Here is a 16,216-nt window from a genome sequence, read left to right as displayed (position 1 = left end):
ATCATCAATTGTCTTAAAAAGGAAGGAAGGAAATCTGCTGTCCTTACCTGGTCTGGCCTACATGTGACTCTAGACCCACAGCAATGTGGTTGACTCTTAAATGCCCTCTGAAATGGTCCAGCAAACAATTCAATTGTAAAGGGAAATTAGGAATGGGTAACAAGCACTGGTCTTGCCAGCAACTCCCACATCCCATGAAAGAATACATTTTTTTTTAAAATTCAACTTACCTTGGCCTCTTCCGGTCAGCCAGCTCCTATTGCCCTGGTTCTATTGCCAGGCTGTCAATAGTGTGGGACTGCCCCTGGTTTGATACTAATATTACTTTGTGGTGCTGATTATGTCATCATACCTTGACTTTTGAATGTCATTCGGACCCCGCCTGATTTTAGCGGGAGCCTTGTCTACGGTCTGATTCACCAATATGAAAATCACAGTGGCTGCAAACACACCGGGTTGGAGCCAGGAGCTAGATTTTTCAAATTTTAACCCGCTCTTTCTTGCTGTGTGAGGGAGGCAGGGGTGGGAAGGTGGTGGTGGTGGTGGAGGGGTAGGGGGGGGGGCGCGGTGGGATGGTTAAATTCCCAGTCACTTGCTCTAAGTCACCAGAACTTTTCCCGCACAGAACTGGCACCTCTATTTCACTGGTCAACAACTGCCTAGAGAAATGAACATTGCATATAACTTGGCAGCCCCCCCTCTCCCCACCTCCCCACTGTATGCAATGATATAGATGTGTGGATTTTACCCCCATCCCTCCCCCCTGCTGGCAGCCACCAAATTAGCATCCAAGAACTGATCTCTGACCTTCCTCTCACTCCGACAAGTGCGAGATGTTAAAAGAGAAGTGAGCAGGAAGTGTTGGCAGGTAGAAAGGGAGAAGCGATGAGATTGGGACCAGCCAGGAAATAATTGGAAGGAGAAAGAGAGAGAGTGAGAGACAAAACATGAGAAATACAGAGAAGAATAGAAGTGGAAAGAAAACTGGCACAGGAGTAACAGGCCAAAAGCCTTCCCTCTGTGCTCTGCTTTTTTTATTATTCTATGATAGGAAAGAGAACTGGAGTGGAAAAACTGAAAAAAAATAGAGGAAATCGGGAGAAAATGAGAGTTAGAAATATTGCACTTATGTGTTCAAGTGTTCTGTGACGATATCAGAGACTGACATAGGTTGCTTGATTGTGCCAGTAAAAATGTTTTTCTTTAACGGGCCCTGGTTTCTGTTGGGAGGTTGCTGATAGGGGTGGGGAAAGGTCTACAATTTTCATATTTGAAATTTCAAATGAAATGAGTCTCAGTAACCCTTCAACCCACAACATTAATATGTTTGGAGCAGTACCACCTGCATATATGTCTTTAGAGCAATGTGCATAGGCAGCATTTGATTCTGCTTTTAATTTAGTACCAGATGAAGTATTATGTGACAACCATATATAGCTCTTGCAATCAATTTACCCATCTTAAAAAGCAAAGAGGTCTATTTTGACCTTTAGATAACTTCTGGCATTGCTTGCCTTCCGATTTGGGTAATGAAGGGGCCCTCACAATTTTGAGGCCCTGGCCTCACTTAAATCTGACAGGGCCTGCGTAAGCACCGACCAGGTCTGCCCTAAAATAGCGAGTAGGGTCCTATTTATGTCTTTGAATCCCGATTTTCATACTAAAGGGGCCTATCACCTGAAACAGGCGGGCAGTTTGGATGCCTGACGATAGGCCCTTTCAAAATGGAGCTGGTCGCATCATCAGTGATAACGGGGTGGTAAGGCTGCCCACCCTTTTAAGGCCTTTTCTATTAACGATAGAAGAGAGCATTCAAATATAACCATAAAGAGTGGTGTTTAACAGGATTGATACTGGGATATATTTTACTACATGTTACTGAAAAATCCCATTAGTTGTATGTATTAAATCTGAAACTGCTAGCAGATCCCAAAAAAAAAATATTGCCTTACTGGAGCGACTGGTTATATAAGTTTCCAGCTAAAATGACACTAAGATTGCAGATTGTAGTGCAGTTATAAAGCTATTCAAAAACCATGGGTAGCGTTTATCCCCATAATATATTAACTCTAAGCTGTTAAACAGTAAAACACATTTTAAACAAAAAACATTAAACATTACTTACGCTCATCCGGTCAGCCTTGTTTTCATCCTATTTTCTATGCTTTTTAGTTAAATGTTAAAAAAATTTTCTAACTGAAGTTCTACCTATTCTTTTTTTTTAATCACAAGTTTAAGATCTTACACCATTTCCTTCTGTTTCACCTGACATTTTGGAGATTTTCCATTTAGCTGACTAAAAAACAGTTCTAAAGGTCATTTTCTAGCCAATCATGTGGCAAAGATCTGAAGCTTAATGGGGTTACAAATAGGTATGAACTTTTCGTACAAGGACGGGGCCTTCTCAACATCAATGGATCCCATAGATTGTGGGTACAGACAAATAACTGCATCCATGATACTTGAAAGCTGAATACATAGTAAACGTCAGCTGTGACTCACTGGGAGCATTCTCAACTCTGAGTCTGAGGGTTGTCAGTACATGCCCTACTTCAGCTTATAATCTCAGCTGACACTCCAGTGCAGTATTGCAATGTCTTTTGGATATGACATTAAACTGAGGCACCCTCAGCCTTCTCAGGTGAAAGTAAATGATCTCATGGCACTAGTTGAATAAGAGCAGGGGAGTTCTCCTGGTATCCTGGCCAGCATTTATCCCTTGATCAATGCCACTATAAACAATTCAATTGGCCATTCATCTCATTGCTGTTTGTGGCATCTTACTATATGCAAATTGGCTGCCACGTTTCCTGGCATTACTACAATGACCATGTTTTAAAGTAATTCATCATGTTACGGCCAGGTGAGGAGGGGGTCACATGATTGTGAAAGAACCAATTGGACAGGTTTTCTTGAGTTTAAACAAGAAAGAGGTGAGTTTATTACACTTAACAATCTAAACCTGATCTAAATAAAATAATAAAAAAACACTACTCATTCACGAGCACATTGACATGTGAATCACACACAGACAAATAGATTACAGAGTGAAAAGTAGATTTGTGATTGGATTAGAGTACAGAATAAATGGAAATTAAATACACAGTCTGTGAGGTTGGATGATTCGGTGGTCTTCTGGATGAAGTTGTATTCTTGAAGTCTTTGGCTGGTCAAAGTGTACTTTGTGGCTGGCCCACTTGGGTCAGGACTTTCTTGGAGGCAGACTTGGCAGTGGCTCTCTTCCCCTGGTCTCTGCCTGCAGCAATCTGTAGGCTTGGAGGGTCCATAGTTGCAGACAGTTTTCAAACTTGTAGTGTTATCTGGAGAGAGAGAGAGAGGGAGGCACACAGACTTTCTGCTGCTGCACAGTCTGAGTTACTGGCTTGACTCCCTTTGTTCAAGGAAACTCCCAGCTTTCACAGAGATGAACAGACAGTCACGTGACTGTCTCAGTGGATTCTATGAAACCTTCTAATGAGATTCAAGGTTGGGAGTTGGCTCCCCAGGCCTCAGGATGCCAATATTTACACTTGGAGGGGGTATTCTCTTTCAAAGTCAAGGCATAGGATTGCCTAGAATGCTATGCTAATGAAGCAATCTTAGGTAATTCAATCACTTAGAGCAAGCCATTGTTCAGGGTCATGCTCCTCTGTCTCCTTTGGAATGTGAAAAGGTATTTCAGATGCAAATTGCAGTGGCCATCTTGGCTGCCAGTTTTTTCAAAGTTAACTGCAGGATTTTTTCCATTAAAAGTTTAATGTAAGTTTCCAACCGATTAATTAATATTCCTTATTTGGCATAGTGTTTTTCTTGACAATTCGCTGTGAGGTGCTTTGGATGTGACAGATGTTATATAAATCAAAGTTCTTTCTTTCAAATATAAGAATGTAGTACATATTCTGGTCTACTACATATTTCTTCCTCCTTTCTCTCCATCAACCATGACAACCCTTTCAGTCAATGCATTCCTATACTATTGAACTACCTTCATATCTTTCAGCCTTGTTCCATTTTTATCATCTTCAAAAGCCTCTTATTTATCAGTAACACAGCTTCTAACTCTTCCCCTAACTCCTGCTCAATATCCAATCTTCTCACTTTGTGAAGTGCCTTGAGATGTTTCACTGCAGAAGGAGATGCTGATAGAGTTAGAAGATGAGGGGTGAGAAGAGGCAGAATGTGGAGCACAGGCCAGTTGGGCTGAGTGGCCTGTTTCTGTACTGCACATAATTCTATGTAACTATGAGAAAGGCAACGCAGAAGTGTGAGTCCTTGTTGAACAGACCTATTCACGGTTGGTCGCTATTCTCAAAATGTTTAATGCAATGCAACGTGAGTTTGGGGCACCTAGAATCACAAATAACACTAACAATCTTTTCAGCCTGTACAGTTTAACTTAAAGTGAGCTTATTAAATTAAACTCCTTCCTATGACATTAGGGTTTCTTACTAGTTACACAATCTTACTGGATTGATAATTTGGCTTATTTGACACAGTTTATCCGAAATAAGTATTTATAAACCTTTTATGGATTTGTCACAATGTCACAAATTTCTTGGCTCGAGCTGCAATGTATTAAACACCACACTGAAAAAGCATAAATGGGATTGCAACAATCCTCCCCTCAGGTTCAAAGCTGGATTGTATCATCGATCCATATGACCAAGTTCACTGGCATCATTTGAAATAGGACTGGCAATAAAGTGTTTAACTTCTGAGATCATTACAACAATTAAAAAAATCTTATAGCTTATCGTAAAGAAACTTAATCTGCTGTTAGGCACCTGGAGTCTGTGCTGTTGGGTGGCATGGCCCTTTAAAATACAGTTCTGTCTCCTGCCAAAGTTCATATGTTGACCCCATTCACCAAGAGCAATTCAAAGTCTGATAATACCTGTAAACCCAGTGTCAGTACAGACTGACTCAAGTGTAAGCACAGCACATGTTAAATTTTAATAGACTCGAGTCTGATAAACGTATAAATAGTTTGATGTACTGGTTTAGTGCAGATTGGTATAAGCTCACCGATAAACAAAAAAATTTAATTGTAAATCTTTACTGCAGTCTCTTTCATTTAACAGCTTAGCTAAAAGAAAACGAGCAGTAAAACACTGAACAGTAACACAGAAACATGGGAATATAAAGGTCTGCAAAAGACCATTGCGAACCCAATATTGGGAACAATCATATCACATAATAACTCATACTCTTCAATCAAAATAGTCCGCAGCCACTCACCAATTCTCCCTTGCATTTGTTGATATTATCAGTCACTACCTCCCTTGACAGAGCAACATAGCATAGCAACAACAAATTACATTTCTATAGCACCTTTAACATATTAAAAATCTCCCAAGGCACTTCACAGGAGCGTCATCAGACAACATTTGACACCATGCTGCATAAAGAGATATAATAAGATAAGAACAAAAGAAACAGGAGCAGTAGACCATACGGCCCTTGAATCTGTTCCATCATTCAATATGATCATGGCTGCCTCAACACCACTTTCCCGCTCATTACTTCCATTAGGAGCAAACTCTTGGTCAAGGAGATAGCTTTTCTAAACTGGGGTACATTTTGGCTCTCATCACGGAATGGGCGGGCAGTGGGCAGTGGGTTGAAAACTCACTCAGTCCTGCCCATGGAAGACCCAGCCCATTTTGAGTGCCGGGCCTCAATACCATGCGCGCCCCCACCGCTTCCCCCAGTGAATGCCATACTGGCCACCACAATATCAGGCAATTCAGCGGCTGAACAAGCTGATAGATAGATAGGCCGCTGGCGGATGGAGAGGGTGGGGGCGGTTTGGGGGGTGGGTGGTTGGAGTTGTGGTAGGGGATCAACCACAGAGTTGGGGGAGCCTGCGCCAGCAGTGACCCACAGTATTCTGTTCCACTTGGCCTCACAAAAATAATCTTTAGCTTACTGGCCAGCAGAAGGCTCTGGGAAATGTCAAATTGATAGTGCATAGCTCATAATGTAGAGGACGGCATCAAAAACCAGGAAGACTTAAATAGGCTTCCAGAGAGTGCACATAAAAGGCAAATTAACTTCAACGCCACAAAGCGTGAGGTGGTTCATTTTGCTAAGAGGAGTAAGAAGGCCACTTATTGCTTGGATGGTAAGAAAATAAATGAGATAGCAGGAGGATTTGGGAATTAAAAGCAGCAAAATAAGCCAATTTGGACATAGTGCAAATAAAGTACTGGGACTCCTTTCAAAGGAATCAAAAATAAAAGCAGGGAGGTAATGTTACATTTATATAGAACTTTGGTTAGTCCATACTTGGAGCACTGTGAGCAGTCGAATCCTACTGCGTGACAAAGGATTTACTTGTATAACCATTGTCCACATTGAATTAGCAGGATAAAGGTTATATTTTAACACATTAATGAAATAGGAAAAAACAACAACTTGTATTTATATAGAACCTTTAACATAATAAAATGTCCCAAGGTACTTCACAGGAGCGTTATGAATCAAAATATGACACTGAGCCACATAAGGAAATAGGGCAGATGACCAAAAGCTTGGTCAAAGAGGTAAGTTTTAAGGAGTGCCTTCAAGGAGGAGTGAGGTGGAGAGGCAAAGAGGTTTATGCAAGGAATTCCAGAGCCTAGGGCCCAGGCAGCTGAAGGCACAACCATCAATGGTGGAGCGATTAAAATCGAGGATGCTCAAGAGGCGAGAATTAGAGGAACGCAGATATCTCAGAGGGTTATGGGGCTCAACAGGTTTATAGAGTTAGGGAGAGGGGGGCTCATGAAGGCATTTGAAAACAAGGATGAGAATTTTAAATTTGAGGCATTACGTAACCAGGAGACAATATATGTCAGCAAGCACAGGGGTGATGGGTGAATGGGATTGGTGCGAGTTAGGACATGGGCAAGAGTTTTGGATGACCTCAAGTTTACGGAGGGTAGAATGTGGGAGGCCAGCCAGGAGTGCATTGGAATAGTCAAGTCTAGAGGTAACAAGGGCATGCACGAGGGTTTCAGAGAAAGAGGAAAGAATTACCTTTCACAACATTAGGATGCTCCAAAGCACTTTACAGTCAATGAAGTGCAGTCTCAGTAACATGGCAGCCAGTTTGCACACAGCAAGGTCCCACAAACAACACTGTGATAATGACCTGATAATCTGTTTTATTAATATTAATTGAGAGATAAATGTTGGGTTGAACTCCCCTGCTCTTTTTCAAATAATGCCATATAATCTTTTATGTTCACCTGAGAGGCAGACCGAGCCTCAGTTTGACATCTTATCTGAGAGACAGCACCTTGGACAATGCAGCATTCCTTTAGTATTGCCCTGGAATGTCAGTCTGGATTTTGTGCTCAAGTGTCTGGAGTAGGACATGAATCAACAGCCTTCTAAGACAGAGGTGAGTGTTCTATCATTGAGCCACAGCTGACTCAGAAAAGCTGCTCTAGGTATTTTTTTGACATGAAGATATTCACAGAGACACTGAAAAATCTTGAGATATAAGCAGCAGTGATCATAAAGTATGAAATTTAACGGCAGTAATTATTGTACTATGGGTGGGGAGGGCAGGGCCGTCCTGCACTGATTTGCTTACAACTTTTTATTGTACTGAATCTTTCCAAAAAAACATACACACACACCTTTTCACCTGAATGTGCGTAAATCAGTAGGCATTTGTGAAGTCAGAAAAATAGCTTGAGGCATCATTGTGATATTAATTAATGTCTAGGCATGTTCAGGGTAAGCCTGCAACCACTTATACTACGTCACATCAACCAGTGAGGTCTCTAAGACTCTCTTGCTTTAGGGAAGAAGGCTTTGGCAGAGGGTGGGGAATCTGATAAGAATTATCTCCACAGGTGAAAACAGAAATGCACCCTGATACAAGTACTAGAAGTTCATTGTTTCTTACCAGCCTTTTTTGCTTACTGTATGTCTTTATACAGAAGGTGCCTTATTGTGACCCCCGGGGAAAGAGTCTGTCGTGATTTACTGAAAAGTTATGTAAAAAAAAAGTAATAGGAGGCGGAACTTAAGGTTTGGTACATCTCACACAATTTGCAGAAGTCTTTTAGTTCTTTGAGGGGAATACAGAAGTCTTGAATTTTTCTTTCTCGGTGTCACCACGAAGAGTTGGAAAAAAAATGAAGGCGAAGCAGTTTTAGTGCAAAACATTTTTAAGGCCAGACTTGCAGCAGTAGCTGAGAAACTTTCATTTGTTGCAACCTCAGCTATCACATGCTTCAATCCTGGAACAGTGCCACCCTTAGACCTGTGGGAGAGAGAAGACATAAATATATTACACTCTTGGGCTTTCACTGGTGTTTTGGCATACAGGCTTTGGATAACAAGGAAACCTTGCAGCGTGTTCAAGGAAAATTATAACTTCTGTAGTTAGAGTTTGATCTTGTACAGCAGGAGCATGGCAAGCAACATCATTTATTACATTAACTGAAGCATATATTAAACAGATAATGTATATTATGTAGAGATTGTGCAGTTACTATACGTGATAGAAAGATTACCTAGTGGCAAAGTATTACATAGCCTAGTCCAGAAAGCCAGTTGGTGAAGAAAAGAATTGGAGCCAAGCTTTACACGCTTTAATAAACATTTATTTACAGAGTTACACATTACAAACATGCAATTCCGAATCCAACAATCATAGTTTCAGTCTGTATCTATTTATAGCGGCTCGAGTGAATCCCCAGTTAACGCCTACCACCTGCATGCAAGTAATATACATAGAGATGCAAGAACATGAGAAATAGGAGCAGGAGTAGGATCCTTGACCTCAACTCCCCTTTCCTGCGCGATCCCCACATCCTTTGATTACCCTAGAGTCCAAAAATCTATCAATCGCAGCCTTGAATATATTCCACAAATCAGCACCCACAGCTCACTGGGGTAGAAAATTCCAAAGATTCAAAACCTCTGAATAAAAAATAAAATTCTCATCGCCATTCGAAGTGGCTGTCGCCTTATACTGAGACTATGTCCCCCCCACCCCCCCCCCCCCCACCCAGTTCTAGACTCTGCAGCCAGGGGAAAACAGCTTCTCAGCACATAACCTGTCAAGCTGTTTCAGAATCTTACATGTTTCAATCGATCACCTGTCATTCTTTTAAACTCCAGAGAGTATAGGGCCATTCTACTCGATCCTCATAGTACAACCGTCTCACCCCAGGAATCAATCTAGTGAACCTTCATGGCACCCCCTCTTAGGGAAATATATCTTTCCTTCGGCATGGAAACCAAACCTGTACACAGTACTCTAGGTGTGGTCTCACCAAAGCCCTGTACAATTGCAATAAGATTTCCTTACTCTTGCACTTCAACCCCCTTACAATAAAGGCCAACATCACATTTCCTCACGTTATACTCCATCTGCAACCTTCCTGCTCACTCACCTAAACTGTAAATATCTCTTGGTCTCCTCCTCATAGCTTACTTTCCCATAAAGACTATTGTCAGTATATATTGTAAAAATTGCACTGTCCCTTATCCAGAGATTATATAGCTCCTACACATTGCGGTAGAGATTCATCTTGGGCTATAGTGCAAAATGGGTGGTATTGTTTTGTCTGCCTGTTGTACCCTTCACTGGCTATTCAATGGGAAGAATATTGGGTGGGGTATATTAACAGATGGTCCACGTGATGCTACTCATTTTGCGCTAAGAAGCAAGATGAATTTTTGCATGATTATATCGTGACAGCATGCTTTGGGATTTAATTTCTTTTGGTGGTGCAATAGTTAATACATTCGTGTAAAATGACTGTCATTTGTTGGTGCAAGTATGTCAGCTTAGCAGCACTGTGGCCTCTGAGTTGGATGTATATGGGTTTAAATCTTACTCCAAGGCATAACCAAGCTGGCGCTCCAGGATTGTTGTGTTCCTTTGGTCCTGCAGATGAGATGTTAAGCTGAAACCTATTTACTTACTCAAAATATTCCTCCCTCAACCAAAAACAGATTTACTTATCTTTCATTCCATTGCCCTTTGTGGGACCTTGCTGTGCACAAAATGACGGCAGTGTTTGCCTACATAATACTAATCACTGCACTTCAAAGCAAATTCTTTCCATGTGAAATGCTTTGAGATGTTTCTGGAAAAAGTGCAAACGTGCCTTTGTTATTTGAACACGTCAGTAACCTATTTAAATGGGTTAAAGACTGTAAACAGGAATTTTACATGGACCACTGAGCGTTAAACCCCTTGCTAGAATGATGAAATAAAGATTATCGTTCCATTCTCAACTGTGCCAATGAACAAATAGGGAGTGTAGCACATGTCAAATTAAGATAAAGTGGTAATATATGATGATCTGTAACAGACTGTGTATTAATGTATTTCCCATTAAAATACTGGAAAGAAAGCCAACACTGTTGAAATGCTCTTACCATTACTTTTCTTATCCAGTATTAGCTTTTTAAAGTTTCTTGATAATTTTCACATGTAAAAACCTCAGATCACAATCTTCCCTGCAAGGTCTTGGGTGCCTGGGACTCGTAAACACAATCTGTAGTTTTATGAAAATGTGACCTTTGTCCTTCTGGTAAATGATTCTTGGGTCTATCTTGTCTAATACAACATTAATTACCAAATGGCATTAATAATTGCATCCCGTGTTAAGGTACTAGCTGATAGTGGTTTGGCTGATTCTGCAGTGCCAAGAGGTTTAACCCTCACTGTATTTGTTACAGTTCCTCTAGATCGTTGCCCTTTTTTATTCAAGAAATGTCAGAATAATACACTGTGCCATTGAATGAAGTTTGTGTTTATCTAGCAGGGTAAGGGTTATGTGCTATGTAAATGTATGGAGACTTTATCGCGGATGGTGATGTATCAAGTATGCTGAAGGAGTAAACACATAGCTTACATATAGTATCCTAGAACAAGGCCATCTGGTGCACAGGTTGAGCAATTACCTGCACCTATATGTGTGTACAACCTTAGCTATTGCAAGAGCCGGGAGTGAATTAGGAAACTGCAAAGTTGTACATAATCACTGGGAATTTCCTTGTGAGTTCTCCCGAATGGCTCCTCTAACTTTTGGTGCAAGATCGGCGGTAAACCCGAGCTTCCATCAAAAGCCATTGGTCAGGAAGAACTCCCAAGGAAAATCCTGGCGATGTTATTGGCATTCGAAATATGACAGTTGAAGGATGACAACACATCTCTCACATACTGTACCACAGTCTGAGAGAAGTTAAATGGAATAGCAACTATCAAACTCGTCCAATGAGATACAGAAAAAAAGAGATAAAACAGGTAAGGGTTAAGTTGCTAGATATAGCATTAACTGCATTCACATGCCAAGGAGTTCCTTTATTGAGCAATGTAAGAGGTCAAGCCCATCTCACCTCTGGCTGCTGTAAATTTATGATTGAATTTTCCTTTGTTAATTATTTCAGAGTTAACTGTCAAAGCCATTAAGTATTATTGAATTCCATTGTCTTTTTCCCCCTTCACACAATACCTCGCAGATACAGCATTGTACAAAGCGACGGTTAGAATATAAAGATAGGTTTGTGCCATCTCGGGGAGCATTTTGTTCAAACTTTTAAACAGATTATAATGTCCATGAGAGGATTAATCAGATGACCCTGACCTCCCTCCTAGCGTGCATCTGGAGGAGCTGTCTAATTCTCCTGGTGTCTGTTCAGCCAACAGTAAACTGGGTCCTTGAGTTAATTAGAAAGAGATGGGGAAACAAAGCTTGCAGAACCCGGGCTGTCTCAAAGCAAAGGAAAGAAGAAAGAGTCTAAGGTTTACCTCAGTAATCACTGCTTTCACTTGTTCTATGGTACTCTCTTAATCACCTGTCAAAGTTATGTAATAAGCGAGTTTTAAAGACTTCATTTAATCTGCTTAATTTGGATGAAATAGGACTTTTTTTTGCACATTAGCTGACTGAACAACAGGGAACAGCCAGAGACAAATGTAATGAGGACACATGTCTCAGGAAATTAAACTTGGTAGCTGTTGAGAGCACAGAAATCCCCAGAGAATCCATACTGGAGAACCAAGGGCCCTGCTGTGTGCCTTGCCTCAGTGTAGTGCGTGCTCCAACATTCCTGGTTCAGCAACTAATAGTTCTCTTTTGATCCGCACAAGGGACTGATTTGCAGGTGACACTGTTTACATGAGTTGGGTGTACAGGAGAAAAGGGCTGTTGAATTGAATTTTCAAACTGCTACAGAATGTTACTGCTCTTGTATTCCTGGGCCTAAGCATTGAGATCTGATTTAAGTGCTAGGCTGTTGTGGTGCTGTTCCAGTCATATCGTGGCGGGTCTGAAAACCTGCCCATATATCCCAATGCTTTACAGATGGCTGGAAATATCCCTGCTAAGGAACAGATGGGTTATGTTTTGTCAAAAGTGGTTACATTTTGGTAAGATTTGAAGGATGACGGAATGCAGTGCGTTAAAATGGAGTCTTAATTTTGAATCTGACTTCAAGTGATCACGTTGATGCCTGCAAGATTCTGATGAAGTTAGTTTGGTTAGTCACAATTCAGTTGCTAGAAATTCACAAAACTACATGTAATTAAACACCAAAAGTCATAAAGATAGTTGATTTGAGAAATGGGAAAAATTCACATTGGTGGAATGGGGTAATGGTCTTCTGAGACTTAGGTTAAGGCACTTGACTAGAGCAGTGTACAGTGAGCCTTACTCTCCATGCAATCCATTTTATACTGACCCAGTAGTGCTTAAAACCTGTACAGTAACGTTAGAAACACATTCAGTTTTCAACATGGACATCCTTTACTTTGAAGAGCAAAATAAAAACCCTTCCCCATCTATCATCAAGTAAGGACATTTTCTTAAGTCAGGTCAGGTTCTCACATAAATGTGAAAGTTAGTTTAACACTTAAAGAAAAGGGAAGTGATGGATTTGCAATGGAAAAGATTTTGGTCAGGATGACAACACATCTCTCACATACTAGACCACAATCTTTGGGTATGTGAATGACTCAGGAACTCATCAGCAATTCGTAACTAATTATTCTCACTTTCCTTCTTTGTCACTGATTCAGTTTTGATTGGATTATGCAATGCAGTGTGAGTGAAATTAAATGGAATTGCAATTACCAAACTCAGTCCCGATGCTGTGCAAAATTGAAGGGTGGCATGGACAGGAGGGTTTCACAGGCTTGTTAAACCAGGATCATCTGGTTGTGATTTTGCTTCTTTTTAATTTGCTCTTTATCGAAAGAGTGTGGGGTGGGGCAGAGGGGAATTCGCTGCCATTCCAACCAAAATTTCGAGGGCTTAGGCCTATCACTGCCTCAGCATCCAACTGGGATTAGTATCCCCCCGACCTGGCCCTGCTGCCTGCACCTTCTCTGCCTTCCGTTAATAGTGTCAAGAGGTTTGGGCCTGGGGACCCAATAGATTAACAGCCCTCTGGCCTTCTAACTGCCACTAGTGAAGGATGACACGTGGAGGTGGTGTTGGCCCTGAGAAGCAGCAGGTAAATACGCAAATGGAGGGAAAGGGCTTTGGAGGCCCTAGGGACTTACCTGCTGAAGGATTCAGTCTCAGCTGAGACCTTCAGTGGGAGGTCTCAATCAGATCTCTAGGTGCTTTTTCCCTTTTATGCCCTTTGTCAGATTTTTGGATGCTGCAATAGCATTTTTGCCTGAGGTTTCCTGACTAGCCCCTGGCGAGCTCCTTCTTCACAGTGGGATCGCACTGTGCATGTCTAATAAGCCCTGACTCAGGAAACTAGGTTGGCACTAGGGAGGGGCGGGAAGAAATACTGCCTCAAAGAGGACAATCTAGACGAGTTATTCTTTTATAACATAATTGTTAAGCCATTCGTACAATTAGCAGAGGACAGTTACCATGTTTACCTGGGGATACAACAAACCTGCTGTTTCCTGATGTGCAGTTGTTATCGTGATTTTTTGCATTTTTGGGGGGATTGTTTTTGCACGATGGGGTAAAATAAGATGGAAATTCTAATCAGATCATATTATAGTAACATCTCATGTATTTTCTGAACTTGGTTATGACCTAATGCAATTTCTCAGGCCTAATCTGTCACAGCTATCATCACTACGGTCTTGGTGGGTACTATATTTTGACCTAGGCAGTCCAAACCCTCATACAAAATTGATTAGCATGAAAAATCTAAAAATAAAGCTCTCCCAAATTTGATTTTTGAGGCATTTCCATATTCAGCAACGTCAGAGCAGTAGATGTGAGCTGCATTGGACTTCTCATTGGACTGAATTTTGTTCGGGTGCTGCGGTCCGCGGTGGCGCCCTTTAAACTCAGTGGGGTGCCCGCATTCAACGGCCGCTGGGGAGCTCCCACGATATTACGCGTGGAAACTCATTAGCATCATTGCGCCGAGCCTCCCCCCTCCCCATATTACGTGGGAAGAGGCGGGACATTCGGCGCAGTGACGAACCCTTTGACAGTTGTGCAGCAGGTGTTGGGGACTATTTTATACGCCCCAGCACCTGCTTCCTGACAGCTGTCAAAGAAATACTTACCTGATGGCTGAAGAGTGGAGCTGCTGTCAATCTGGGAACACCACCACCTGCAAGTTCCCCTCCAAGTCACACACCATCCTGACTTGGAACTATATCACCTTCCCTGTCGCTGGGTCAAAATCCTGGAACTCCCTTCCTAACAGCACTGTGGGTGTACCTACCTCACATGGACTGCAGCGGTTCAAGAAGGCAGCTCACCACCACCTTCTCAAGGGCAATTAGTGATGGTCAATAAATGCTGGCATAGTCAGTGACATCCCATGAATGAATAAAAAAAAAGTAAAAAGTGCTGCAGAAACCGAGCAAGTCAGGCAGCATCTGTGGAGAGAGAAGCAGAGTTAACTTGTCTAAGTGCACAGACCTGAAAGTTAACTCTGCTTCTCTCTCCACAGATGCTGCCTGACCTGCTAAGTCACCCCAGAACTTTCCACTTTGCCGCCACTTACCCTGCTGTGTCCCGGTGTCCTGTGAAGTTGCGATCCTCTTCTTCCACTCAAGTGTAACATTCCTTCTTGTAGGCGTGCTGCACCTGGGTGAATAATCTTAATTTTGCACATTCCAGAACGTGGGACTGAAATATATCATAAAAGGTATTACAGAGGTTTACAGAGAACACACTGACACAAATGGGAATGCACGGGTGTCACAACAATGTAAATACGTCTTTCACTAAATGTTCCTCACCAACATGTGTGTCCTTTTCTCTGTACCAATGATGTATGCCAGCATGTAGCGCCAATGTCACATCCCTTTGCACCATTGGCCCTCAGGGGAGCCAACATATGCAATAACATTATTGCCATTCCACCATTACTCATGAGCATCTCCATGGATGCAGTGACATGGACATTGGCTCATTCAGCTGCTGCCTCTAATGGTTGACACAAGGATGCTGCAGATGTGGACTGGTGCACAGCAGGTGAGCAAGGGTGATGTGTGGCTTGCAGAGCTCATATTGGTTTCAATGGAACAACCAGCCTTTGTCTGATAGGCCACTGCCATACATCCCTAGCTCATTGCTAGGCCTGCGTGCAGAAACTGGGTGCCATCTGCCCTCACATGCGCCTTCCATGCTGTAGGTCCTCAGTGTCCTCATAGTCCGAGGGGGAGTCCTGTTGACATCTCTCCTCATCATGCCAGGCCTGGCCCCTATTAGGTGCGTAGTTGTGCAGTGCAGCAAAGAAAGGAGCTGGCCTTTTCTGCCCATAGTACAGGGCATCACCCTATCCATACAGGCATTGGAGGTGCTCTTTCAGCATGCCGATCTCCTGCTCAATGGTGGCTCATGTTGCTCAGTGGCTGGCGTTGTATCTCTCCTCTGCAGAAGTGGTGGGGGTCTCTCACCAGTGTCGGGAACCATGTTTGCAACCCTTATCTCCAAGAAGCCACCCCTCCGTCTGAACCAGTTCAGTGAACAGCGGTGGCAGCCGGGACTGGTGCAAGACCCAGGTGTCATGGCAACTGCCTGAGAAGCGGTCACACATTCGCAGCAAGCATCTGCGGTGATCACATACCAGCTTCACCTAGATTGAGAGGGCTTCTTTAATGGTGATGTCTGCACGTGGTAGCCTGGCGGGAGTCCTGATGGCCACATGAGTGCAGTCTATGAACATTACAACCTATGATTCTCTGACAATGGAGCCAGAACCAATGTGAGAGTCCAGCCTGAAGCGGACATCCTCACTGGCCCTCTGGTGCAGGGTATTGGTGACC

General features: G+C 42.4%; 1 protein-coding gene across 1 annotated transcript in view; it reads left to right on the top strand.

Annotated features, from left to right (window-relative positions):
• Positions 1-16,216, top strand: part of LOC137378266 (transcription factor MafB-like) — a 268,346-nt gene that overhangs the window by 80,631 nt on the left and 171,499 nt on the right. The window lies entirely within an intron of this gene.

The sequence above is a fragment of the Heterodontus francisci genome, chromosome 16, assembly GCF_036365525.1.
Source record: "Heterodontus francisci isolate sHetFra1 chromosome 16, sHetFra1.hap1, whole genome shotgun sequence".
Taxonomy (NCBI): domain Eukaryota; kingdom Metazoa; phylum Chordata; class Chondrichthyes; order Heterodontiformes; family Heterodontidae; genus Heterodontus; species Heterodontus francisci.
This window is presented reverse-complemented; position numbering and strand designations above follow the sequence as displayed.